Genomic DNA, 12,280 nt, shown 5'->3' on the forward strand with positions numbered 1-12,280 from the left:
AATCTGTGCTCTTATCCCTTTGGCGTTTTTCGAATGTTCAGAAGCATTGGCTGCAAATTTATTTGCTTGCAAGACTAGATAGTTTCTAGAGTTATGGACTGTGGCTCATTTGAAAGTAGAAGAAGTCTGACACTTGGCATCGCAAACGGCATTCATTTTTCTACTGCGAGAGTGTCAGAAGATCAGACCATTTATACAAGGATCAATGTTGAGGAAGTCTCAATATCTGAAACCGTTTAAATGAAAATGCATTTTTTTAGCACAGATGAAAATGACCTTTGCATATATGAGTATTGTTACAGATTGAAATGTTGTGTTTTTTCTACATTAGCAAGTGGATTTAGATAGAACGGTTTTCTAAATCACTAACTAATAAATGATAATAAAATAAAAACTGTAAACAGGCTACTTTTCATGCCTATGTTCCAAAATTGTGTCGAAATTGAGGTTTCTTGTTTAAAATGCATTGCTCTTGATAAGCGTGCCTACAGTATGTTTAGCTGCTGTCATACAATTAGCCACTGAAAACACTTGTATGTATGTGAAAGACAATATATGAGACATTCACGATGGCCGAGAGTGTCACCTTGAACAGGGGCTGATGCCAGTGCATAGTGATTCTGAATGGGACAGATGGAGTTCCCCTGCCGAACTCCTGTTTAGGTAATCACTACAACATTAGCATGCTTGGCGAGGAGAGGGCCACCTGACTTGCGTTCCTCTGACAGTCCCAGCGCACTGCAGGTGCAATTCAGATGCAATTCATTGGGGAGGTGATTCATCAGGGCAACCCTGCAGGTGGGGTCTTACCACATGAGATTTCTGAGGACTATGAAGTGGCCCCATTTGGTGCATGGCAGAGTGAAAGAGCAAGAGCTCATACTTGCACATGCATAATACTGTAATATATGCACTTTAAAATTCAGTAAGATGCCTTGATTTCTATCACCTGGCTGTCTTCGAAGGCAGCCACCTCACATAATCTTCTGATCTGAAGTGCATTGGCACACAAATAGCACAACTTTGCTAGAACGCTAAACTAATAATGTGATAAAAACCTAAATGAGTTAAATGCACAAAACATGGATATTGAGTAAAATTGTCAATGTGCAATGCATTATCAACAGGAAGTACTTGAAAAGCTGCTTTTTAAACTGGCAAAAGAAGATACATTTCAAGACTTACGATGTCTATGAAATCACTAGGTTGGGGGTTCGATTCCCTAGGAACACATGATAGGTAAAAATTGAAAGCATGAATGCACTGTAAGTCGCTTTGGATAAAAGCGTCTGATAAATGCATACATTTAAATTTAGATAGCACAACTTTGCTAGAATGCTAAACTAATAATGTGATAAAAACAGAATGAGTTAAATGCACAAAACATGGATATTGAGTAAAATTGTCAATGTGCAATGCATTATCAACAGGAAGTACTTGAAAGCTGCTTTCTAAACTGGCAAAAGAAGATACATTTTATGACTTACGATGTCTATAAAATCACTAGGTTTACTAGGTTTTGGCGCAGATCCCAACACTTCCATCAATGCCGGTGGGTTTGGTTGCAAATTAAGATGCTTGTTGTGGCTTTGATAAACCTTGGGTGGGTGTGCGACTGCGTTTCACTGCTGCCTGTTCTTATTTATTTAACAATATGTAGCAATATTGCATTCATTGCTAAACAATCGACATGCATATTCATGAGTTCAGGCCCCAACACTCGGCATTCATTGTGCATTCAGATTGAACTCTTTCAAGAACAACTTAAATAATAATGATTTCGTTCTGACTGTTGCGATCATTTATTTGTAATACAAAAAGCTGCTGAGAATAGAGGTTGTGTTGTAACTGGAGTTTCCATGTAAGTTCATGTAAACAAAGTCCTTTTATTGAGGAAATGCACATTTTATGAAGTTATTAAATGTGCAGCATTGCTGTTTTGTGTGTGGATTTTCCGAGAAAGAAGGAAAAACTTTGTTGTTGATTTACTGATTTACTTCTCAAACCTTGTAGTTATCCCAACATTATTGTTTAGTTTTTGCAAATAGCACACTCTATTATAACAGATACATGACTTTCATGAGACGCACTTCAGTGCTTTATCTTAGCTGTGAGTAAAAGGGCTCTGGATGGTTTTTGACGGTGATGTGCAAAATACGTCTGAATCAATAAAGCGTCAGTCATAATTGTGTTGAAATGAAACACACCGACCTTTATGCTTCTGAAAGCTTGATTCAATGACAAGCCGCAGGCATTGAGATTACTTGTTTATCCAGTAGCTACATGTCGCCCTGTCCATTCAGCCACGGCAGATTTTACTTGTAAGAGAACAAAGGTAAAATCACGCCAGAGTCATGCCGAGAGCTAAATTGGCGAGTGTAAATGTTTTTTTATAATTTCGCTCTGCATCTCAGTTTGAAGTTAAAGAGAAAGACTAATGTGTCGCATTTCAACGAGAACAGCCTGTGAATTATGAATCGATTTTGTGCTTCATTACTCTAGAAAGACAACAATTAGATTAAAATGTAATTAACCAACAGATGCACATTATGTTGTGTTGAGTCAGCGAGACCGTTATCGTTAGTCTCTGTGTGTTTATGTAAAGGTCAGAATCAACCGCGCTCTTCCATGGCTTATTTAGACCACAAAATGTGCAACGGCATAAATCATTCGCCTGGCACTGCGCTATAATGGATTGTGTAATGAAGTTGGCATTTTCATGAAGTTTTTTTAATTCTCTTATTGAACCAGTGCTCTTAAGTTAATTTCAGCAGATGGGTTTTCTTGCATGCTGAAAATCCTTGCATGAAGCAAATAAACCTTTGCACCTTCCTAAATCTATTGAATTGCATTTTCTTTGCTCAAACCACCTCTTACTCTATATATATAGTGCTGGAAATTAAATGAGAAAATGTATTCATTAGCATGTAGTAATGCCTATTTTCAAATAATAAAGTGAACTTCACAAATGAAAGTTGGTTTGTAGCATTATTTTCTCTCTATTCAAAACACTACACTCTTAATTATAAAGGCTCTTTATTGCCATCTATGATTCCATGAAGAACATCCATGGAAGCGTTTCATTGCACAAAAGGTTCTTTATAGTGAGGGGGAAAAAATAGCTTTAGGAACCAAAAATGGTTCCCTAACGTCCATAGAACCTTTCTGTTGAACAAAAGGTTCTTAATAGTGGAAAATGGCTATTTTGATTATTAAAAAGCTCTTCACACTAGGAGAAATGGTTCTTTTAAGAACTGTTTACTGGAAGGTTCTTTGAGGAGCCAAAAGTGGTTCTTTACTTTTCAAAAATAAACATTCTTAATTTGCATTGATGGTTCCTTGAAGAACCTCTTACATCCAACACTTGTAAAAAATTAAGGTTTGGAATTGGAGTTTTTGCACTTATGCCATTGAAGAACCATTTTTGGTTCTTCAAAGAACCTTTCAGGGAACAGTTCCTGAAAGAAACAAGTTTTTCGTATTGTGAAGACCATTGTAATAATCTAAAGAACGTTTTCTTTTTTTTCTTTTATTATAATAATCTTTTGTGGAATGTAAAGGTTCTATGGATTATAAAGTTATTCATGGAACCGTCAATGACCGAAAGAATCTTTCTGTTCCACAAAAGCGTATTTATATTGAAAAATGGTTCTTTAGATTATTAAATTGTTCTTTTAAGAGCCGGTTCTTTTATGAACTGTTCACTGAAATCTTTGTGGAACCTAAAATGGTTCTTCTATGGCTTTACCTTTTTGAAGCTGTATTATATTTAAGAGTGTAAGAGTTGATATTTCTATCGTTGTGCAGCATTTAATGCCATACTGCCTCGGTCTTATGGATAAACGTACTCGTGGGCCCTCAGGGACTTCGTTCTCAGACACAGCCTGAGGCACACGGGTTCAGGGTGAAGAGCGTCGGCTCTCAGATGCTTTGTTGGGGTGGAAACCTCGTGAGGATGAGAGCGAGGACGAGTGGGCGAGAGGCCATGGGTGCCACTTAATGATTCTGGCCGTTGATTTCCTCCATGAGGAGAATTAAGAGTGTGATTGATAATGGACTCGAGCACAAAACCGACAGCGAGCTGGAGAGATCTCATCAGACACAACACACACACAATTACGGGCTATAACACAGGTTTATGCAGGTAAAGTTCTGGCCTCTAAATCTCCTTCCTGGTAAAGATTAGAACAATAAAAGGCTTCCAAAAACAGTGTGAGGAGTCAATGGAATTAAATAAAAAATATACATTTCAGAACAGCTTATAATGAGCATCCAGACAGTTATTATTGCAGACTGTATCACCCTGAAGGGTGTTATTCAGCGATAACAAATGTCTGGATGCACATTTTTGCGCTTTTTACACGGCTACTAGTCACTTAAGTAAATAATTAGACATGAAATATTGATTTGAGTTGTGATATTTTAATGCAAAGCTTCTGTGAACGCAAGCAAACCGCAAGTTCAGACTAGAAGGACATTTAAGGGATATGATCCAGTTAAACCACTTATTACACAACATTTCACCACATTAATAATTATGGCCACAGCTGCGTTTTATGAAACGAGAGAGCAATGGGATGACATAATTAAATAATTGAACACATAATACTGAATCGAGTTTTAATATTTTATTAGCTAACCAATGCAAAGCTTTCATTAAGAAAAACTGTTTCTAGCAAGAGTATAGCGCAGACTTCAGTTATCCGGATGAGTCTGTGTTAACAGTTTAAACCGGTTGTTATCGAGGAATAAGAGACCTTGGAATGTCGCGACTGACCAATCAGAATCAAGTATTCCACAGAGCCGTGTAATAATGCATAATAAATAGAAATAAAGTGTGCAAACTGTTTCTCTTAGATTGCAGATCTGACAGTAAAAATCACTCATTTGTAATGAAAAATACTATAAAATGCTTTAACTTTAAAAAAAAAAGAAAAGAAAGAAGTGTTAACTATAAGTTATCTTACTGTACAGTATATGCTAAAATATTGTAAATGGTGTAACACCACATTATATGTATTTTTAAAATGTAAAATACTGTAATTTTAAGGTTTTGCAAGAAAAAACTATGGATTACCAAATAATTTATAGTGGAATACATAAATAGGACATATAGAAGTACATGTATGACAAATCTTATATTACATCTTATACGATTATGCTTTATATAGTATTCAGTATTTAATTTTTTTCTCCTTTTTTTATATGAAATTATATATTTTTTTGATTTTCCTTATTGTTTACGTGTTTGAATGATTTATTCTACTCCTAAAACAGGTGTTAAAAATGAATATATTTAAAACATTTATTTGTATAGTTTTAGCTTGTTTTTTCATATTTGATTGTTTTATTTTACTTTGTATAAAGTAGCATGTATATGAAGAGAAAAAATCATGTTTTTTTTATATAACAGCTGTCAAACATTTATAAATAAAAATAAGCTTTTGCTCTGTTTGGTGGTCTCTTTATTGCTGTGTCGTGATTGGTCAATATCATAAAATCTGATTCGTTCTAATTCTGTGATTGGTTGATTGCAAGTTTGAATCTAATTTAAATTCATTTTCTCAGTGAGAGTGAGAAGCACAATTCAGCTTCTCCATTTTATAGATCGTACAATCCTCCATTTCTTTCTCAGTATGGACAATATATAAATATATATTACAATGTTGAGCAATAGATACAAGAATAAAATGCTTGCACACACACAAAAACCAAACACATGCATTACTCAGTTGAAGTGCTGCTATTTTAGTCGCCATTGTTTGTACTTGGATGTCCATTTGTAGCAGTGAATCTGGAGCACTCTGGAGTGTGTTGTGACTGCTAGCGTAGCGTCTGAGCTGCCCACAGTAAAGCCCACTGGGACGAAGCAGATGAGTGTGAAATCTGGTGCCTGGCTGAAAATGACTCGGTGACGGAGAGTGAAGGAAGCTGCTTCTTCATGTCCTCAAGAGACTGCTGGTAAACAACACCTCTCCCATTGACAGAGTGGTGATTTGTAGATGGAATAGGCTGGACCGTGCTCTTATTTTTGCTTTATAGGTCAGGCTAAACTTCACAGTGTGCGCGATTGAAATCTGTGTGCATCCTTTAGCAGGCGTAGAACTTTTTTGTCCTGTAAATGTTTAATTGCTTTTCTTGCTGTTGTGGGATTTCGGGTGATTTACAGCAGCGCTCGTATCGAGTCGTGTGGCCGAGCAGTTGAGGATTTGGGCCGGTGTACAATCCTCATCTCGACTTGCTTTTTGCCTTATTCATTTTTTTTTTGCTGGGATGAGTTATTTTTGCAGGCCAAAAGCCTGAAAGGAGTATTTAGCACTTCTGGTTCCATCATCCTAAAGTCTGTGCTGAAAACAAGCTCAAGATATTTTCACATTTTATTCTACAAAAAAAAAAAAAAAAAAATCAGTGTGTTTTCACTTTTGTTTTGTAAAAGGTGATTGCTAACAAGTTGTCCGCTTGGAATTTTAAGCTTCTGTCTGCATTCCGAGCCGTTTTCAGATCTTGAGCTTCAAAGTTTTTGCATTAAATTCGACTGTGTAGATAGAACCTTTTTGTTTTTTAAATAAAAAGTCCAAAAATAAACATAAACATAATGTATAAAATTGTATACGGTAAATGTATGAACATTCTTAAAACAAGAAACATTTATTAAAGAAGCAAAATTACTTAAGATAAAGTCTTTTTTTATAATAATAATAATAAATATATCAAAGTAATTAAGTTATCAATTGTGCCAGTTTATTTTTCAAAGAACCAAAAAAATATATTTGGGTTAGAAAAATAAACTTAATACAGATGGAAGCAAGTTTATTTAATTTATTTTACTCCATTGGCAGATATTTGTTATTGTCTTAATCATAAAGCTTAATTTCAGTTTTTTTTTGTTTATATATATATATATATATATATATATATATATATATATATATATATATATATATATATATATATATATATATATATATATAAATAAATAATAGTTTTGTATTTGTGTCGTTTTTTTATTATAAATTTTTATTTCACTTTTAATGTCAAGTTAAACAACATTTTTGTTAACTAAATTAACCCTGGGTTTATAAAAATTTCAGGTTCATAAGGCGACCTCATTTGTGCAGATTATCATGACAACCGAAACGTGTATGAATCATAAACTTTAATTGGTCGAAGAGCTTAGTTTCTGCAATAATCCACAACCCAATTCTATGTTGTTGTTTTTTTTGATGCGAACTTCTAAAAATACGTCATCACTGCAGCACTTTTCTCCTTTTTACCTCCTCTCTGCTTCACCTGAATGCTAATGTGTGTCTGCTGCTCATTCTCTTTCGTCCTCCGTCTCTCTGTCAGCGTCGTCCGGGTGTTTAGGTGACAGCGACAGGCGTTTGTGTCACCTGACGGTCCGTGCCGTCTCGCCCTGATCAGGATTGGAGGAGGTGTCAGTCACCGGGAAAGCATTGCACACTTTATTAGGCCAGTGATATTATTAATAAAAGACACCGTCGACCACCTCCTCTGAGATTTCGAGCTGGAGTCCCTCAGGAGGCTTTCAGTGTCTAATTAAGGCATGAAATGTTCACTGGCAGTGCCAATGTGCATTACAGATCTACAGACGTCTTTCTCTCTGACACAGGAGTGAGCTGAGCTCGTCAGCCGAGAAGCGATGGTTTTTACAGTTCAAGTGCAGGACTGTGTTTATTTCATGAATGTGAGTTCTGCACCTTTGTTTTATGAATTACTAACAGTTCATCCGCAGGAAACTGTGCCATCTGTGTCACAATGAATGTTATATGAGTATACCGAACTTAACAGTGTTATTTTAGTAATATTTATGTGCTTTTGTCATATTTATGAATATTTTGAGTACGCTTTTATTTTCAGGTTTCTTTTTTACTTTACTTTTTAAAGCTTTTAATTTTTATCTGTAGTAATTTTAGTATTCAAAGTTGTATTTTGAGTTCGGTGCCATGACAAATTCACATTTATTTGTATAGCACTTTTCACGATACATATCATTTCAAAGTAGCATCACAGAATATTAACGCTTCTGCATCAGAATTTTGACACGTGCATTTTATTATAATTTTTAAATATTTCTATTTAGCTGTATTTCTTTTTTTTTTTTTTTGCACGTTTGTCCACTGGCCAAAATGTTAACCAATCAAACGCTCTCTAGAATGAAAACGTCCTTCTCCTGTGAACACCACCTGCCTCTGATTAGCAAACCATGCTTCTGTGACTACAGACTATTGATCTTTCCACAAGTGTCCGGACACATCTTGTTTTTTGTTTTAGGGCTTTGAGGATATTTGACCTGCTTTTTCTTCACTCAGAAATATATTAATGAGAACATATTCCAGAATGCTGAGAGTCAATGCTTACTGCAGCTGGATATCATGTCGTTCGCTAATGTGTAGAAGGGGTGAAGAAAACTCAAACAGACTGCTTTAATCGTGCAATTCAGAGCTACAGGACACGGAGAAGAAAGGGAAGGTAGGAATATTTAATCTGCTTCTCCCTGGTACCATGTAATTTTAATAGCACTTCCTTTCGGAGTATCTGAGTGAATTATTCATGCACAGGGACGAGATGAGAGTTTGTCACAGGAGGAGGAGGAGGAAGAAGTGTGCGGGTGTGTTTTATTTGCAGTTTGATGGAGGCACATAATCTCCATTCACTTGACCACTTGCGTCACCCCTTGACTTTAATTTGCACATTTCCCAAGGTGCCCGGTGCCCACCGCAGCATTTCAGCTCCACTTGAGCACATACACAATCCTGAAGAAGAAAAAAAAAGACTGAAATGGAGTTGCAGGGCTGAAATGGCTTTTTGTTTTCCTGTGTTTTCCTGTTTTGCCATTTAAGGGCAAAGGATGAGGATGGTCCACCCAATCAGAGTTGCCGGATTTTTAGTATTCTACTCGATTCTAACTCAAACCCTAAGTAAAAGGTTTAAAAAATAAAGACTGAAAGAGTTGTAGGAAGCTTAATGGTAGAGATGTTAAAATCACGGAAGCCTTATTTATGGCCCACGTTTTGCTTCTGATGATATATATATATATATATATATATATATATATATATATATGAACAGTCGGTATAGAAAATAATTACTCACCTTAATATTAAAAGTCAGATTTTGTTGCTTTTCTGTTTCATCATCACTGCATCACTTTATAATTTGGGAATAAAAGAAATGGCATTTTTAGAACAGTGCTGGATAGAGAGCAGTGTGGCTGTTTTATCAATACTGCATGCTTTCCCATCAGCCTCATATTTGGCCCTGTAATTAGAGCTCAGACGCCTCTGAAAGACTCTCGTCTACTAGTTTTAATTAGAGTTTGCTTTCACATGGATCCGGAGGTTGTTGAGGTGCTTCTGGCAGTTAATGAGAGACGGAGGATAGTTGTAGTGAATGGGTGAAGCACACTGCCTTATGCGTATGTAACTAGCTGCATGTGCAAAAACATTGTCCTTATATCATCTAGAGTTTGTTTATCAAGCTAAAAGAGCTAGTGGAAGCCATGCTGCTTTCTTTAGTAGCATAGCTGTTTTCCAAGTACCATAGCTTTCCAGTAATAGGTCTATTTTTTTATCAAGTAAAGGTGTGAACATTGCATTTTTGTGCGTTGTATTGTATTTCTATTGTATTTTGTTTTAAATTGCATTGTTTAGTTAAATAAACAAGCTGAAGCTGTAATCACATGCTAGCTTTGGTGAGTCAATTTAGCGAGTCATTTTGTTCAAATAGTTTGTTTCAATGACCGAAAAAGCAGAAGTAATATTTAGCTAGCTGTTTATCTCTAGACTTGTGCATATTTAATAGTGTGTGCTAGCTAAGGCAACCAATGCAATTCTATTTGCTCGTGCAGTATACAAAATAATTGCTGTTGGAGTTACTAGTGAAGCTCACTTATAAAGAAATTGTGAAAATAATAAATTTTGAAATAGAATTTTGAATTTACAAATAAACTGCAAGTAACACGCGGAATTAAACATGCATTTTTGAAGTAAAAAACCTGAAATGGTATTTTCTTGAAAACATACCCCAGTAATCTTTATTTTTTACCATTTCTGTTTGGTATTATTAGTAATTTTTTAGTTTGTAGCATAACAGGCGAGTTTCAAATAGGATTTGTTTGAGAAAACCAGCTTTCTCCAATAAACTTCCAATGAAATGTTTGCCGTCACAATAGAAATTGCCAGTAAATTTCACAAATAAGTACATAAAATTGCAAGTAACACTTGATTTAAACCTGACATTTTTTTTAAGTAGTACTTTTTACAAGAAAATACACTTCCAGTCTTTCTACTTCAAAATTTCATGTTTAAATCAATGTTACTTGCGTTCCTTTGTAATTATTTGTGAAATATACTAGCAATTAAAAAAATTTTTTTTGTATATTGTCTACTGTGTAAAATGCATTTGTTTTTTACATCTTAGATTTGTTTCAATATTTCATTTTGATTAAATTATTTTATCCTCATCTGTATTTCACTGTAATTCAAGGTTACACACTGCATTCGAGACGATATTGTTTTATCGTTGCTGCTGCAATATCCCAACTAATAACATATGCATTCAAATCTCCTTCTTGCTTTCAATTTTCTCAGCTTGAGTCTTGCTGTGAAGAACACAGTGACGCTTCATGATAAAACTCCCTTTAATAAGAGACCTCTCCCTGTCACACATAATTACCTGAAGGCCATTTTTCACGAGCCGCCGCTCTATTAGCAATTTGTTTAACCGAGAAATCAAGCATCCATAAATCAAACCCGTGGCAAGCTGAGAAGTAAAGGGACACCTGTGATTGTCCTCGGCCTCTGCTGTTGGCTCTCGATGACTTTTTGTGTTTGCTAATTGACTTATTAATTCGTAACGATGACCAGCAGCTTCTTAGCTCATACAGTATGGTCAGTATAGAACTGCACATGATTTCACAAATACTTTTTAACCATTATGTATCTGAATTCTGAACATGCGCACGATACGTGGGAATGTCCTGTGTGAAAAAAGTAGTTTTGTCTTCAAAGATGACGTCTTTTGAAGATTGCTGGAAAAGAGGCTTTGGTAATCTCTCTTTAAGGATGTTGCAACTTCCTCTCTGCAGGGACGTGAGCTCAGACCAGAAATACGTACAATAATTCGCTCCGGGTTGGATCGTCTTCAGCAGAATTTAGAGGAGCTTCCAACAAAGGGAAGGTTAGAAATCCCCGGCCAGCTTTTAGAGAGGGAATCGTGAAGAAACCTCCAAGAGAATGAATGTTTTATATGCAAAAATGGTCTTGAAATATGTTGCATATTATGCATAAAATCCATCAACATTGCAGAAACCATTGATGAGTGCATATAAATAGTCCGAGGCTCTTAGGAAGTGCCATATAGCTTGTGAATGAGGTGATCTGACCTATTGACCTCTCACAGGCCTCTCGGGGACAGGTGCCTGAATGTTGTTCTCTGCTGACAATGGGGCATGAAAAAACACTGTTTCTCTTTAAGAGAGAAGTCTAATTAAAAATAATAAATCAGATTGATCACGTGCTTGTGCATCATTCACAGCTGAACTGACAATGCCCTTAAAATTTCAGACGAGTTCCTGAATTTGAACTGATTTTTAGTTATGAAAACTTGTTTCCACCAAACTGAAAAAGGCGATTGTGGGTTACATCTTGCAACTCAGACTTTTATAAACTCAGAATTGCGAGATGTAAATTCAGAGTCTGTCAAAGCAAAATCAATGCCAGCAGATGCTAAATAGACAGATCATTAGTATTTGGCTCTTAGACTGACAGTTTCTGATGACCTTTCCTCATGGGTTACACAATGCTGAATAATTAGTCAGTGACAGACAGAGTGAGAACCGCAGCTTGACAGTATTTAAACCATTTAGTGTTTGTTTTTTTCAGCATGCACCGATCGCACACAGACTTAGTGTCCTCTGCTACTCTATCTCCATCTCTCGCTTCACTCAATCTCTTGTTAGTGGTGGTGTGAACAGTGTGCATTGGCTTGTGGTTGGCTGCCTGCCACGACGGCTGCTCTTATATCAGTTATCAGCGTAAATGCTTTGCCTTCAGTATGATAAACTTGAAATCCCACTCGATCCTATTCACAGCATAAGCTTCACGTACTGAATATAACTAGACTCGGGTTGTCTCAGAGTAAAACATCAATTCATTGTTGGTGTCTTTTAGACATGCTATTACTCTCTCTTACTATGAATTTTATATATATATATATATACACACACACACACATAAACATTCTTGTTTTTTTACATTTA

The sequence above is a fragment of the Carassius auratus genome, chromosome 29 (genome assembly GCF_003368295.1).
Source record: "Carassius auratus strain Wakin chromosome 29, ASM336829v1, whole genome shotgun sequence".
Taxonomy (NCBI): Eukaryota; Metazoa; Chordata; class Actinopteri; order Cypriniformes; family Cyprinidae; genus Carassius; species Carassius auratus.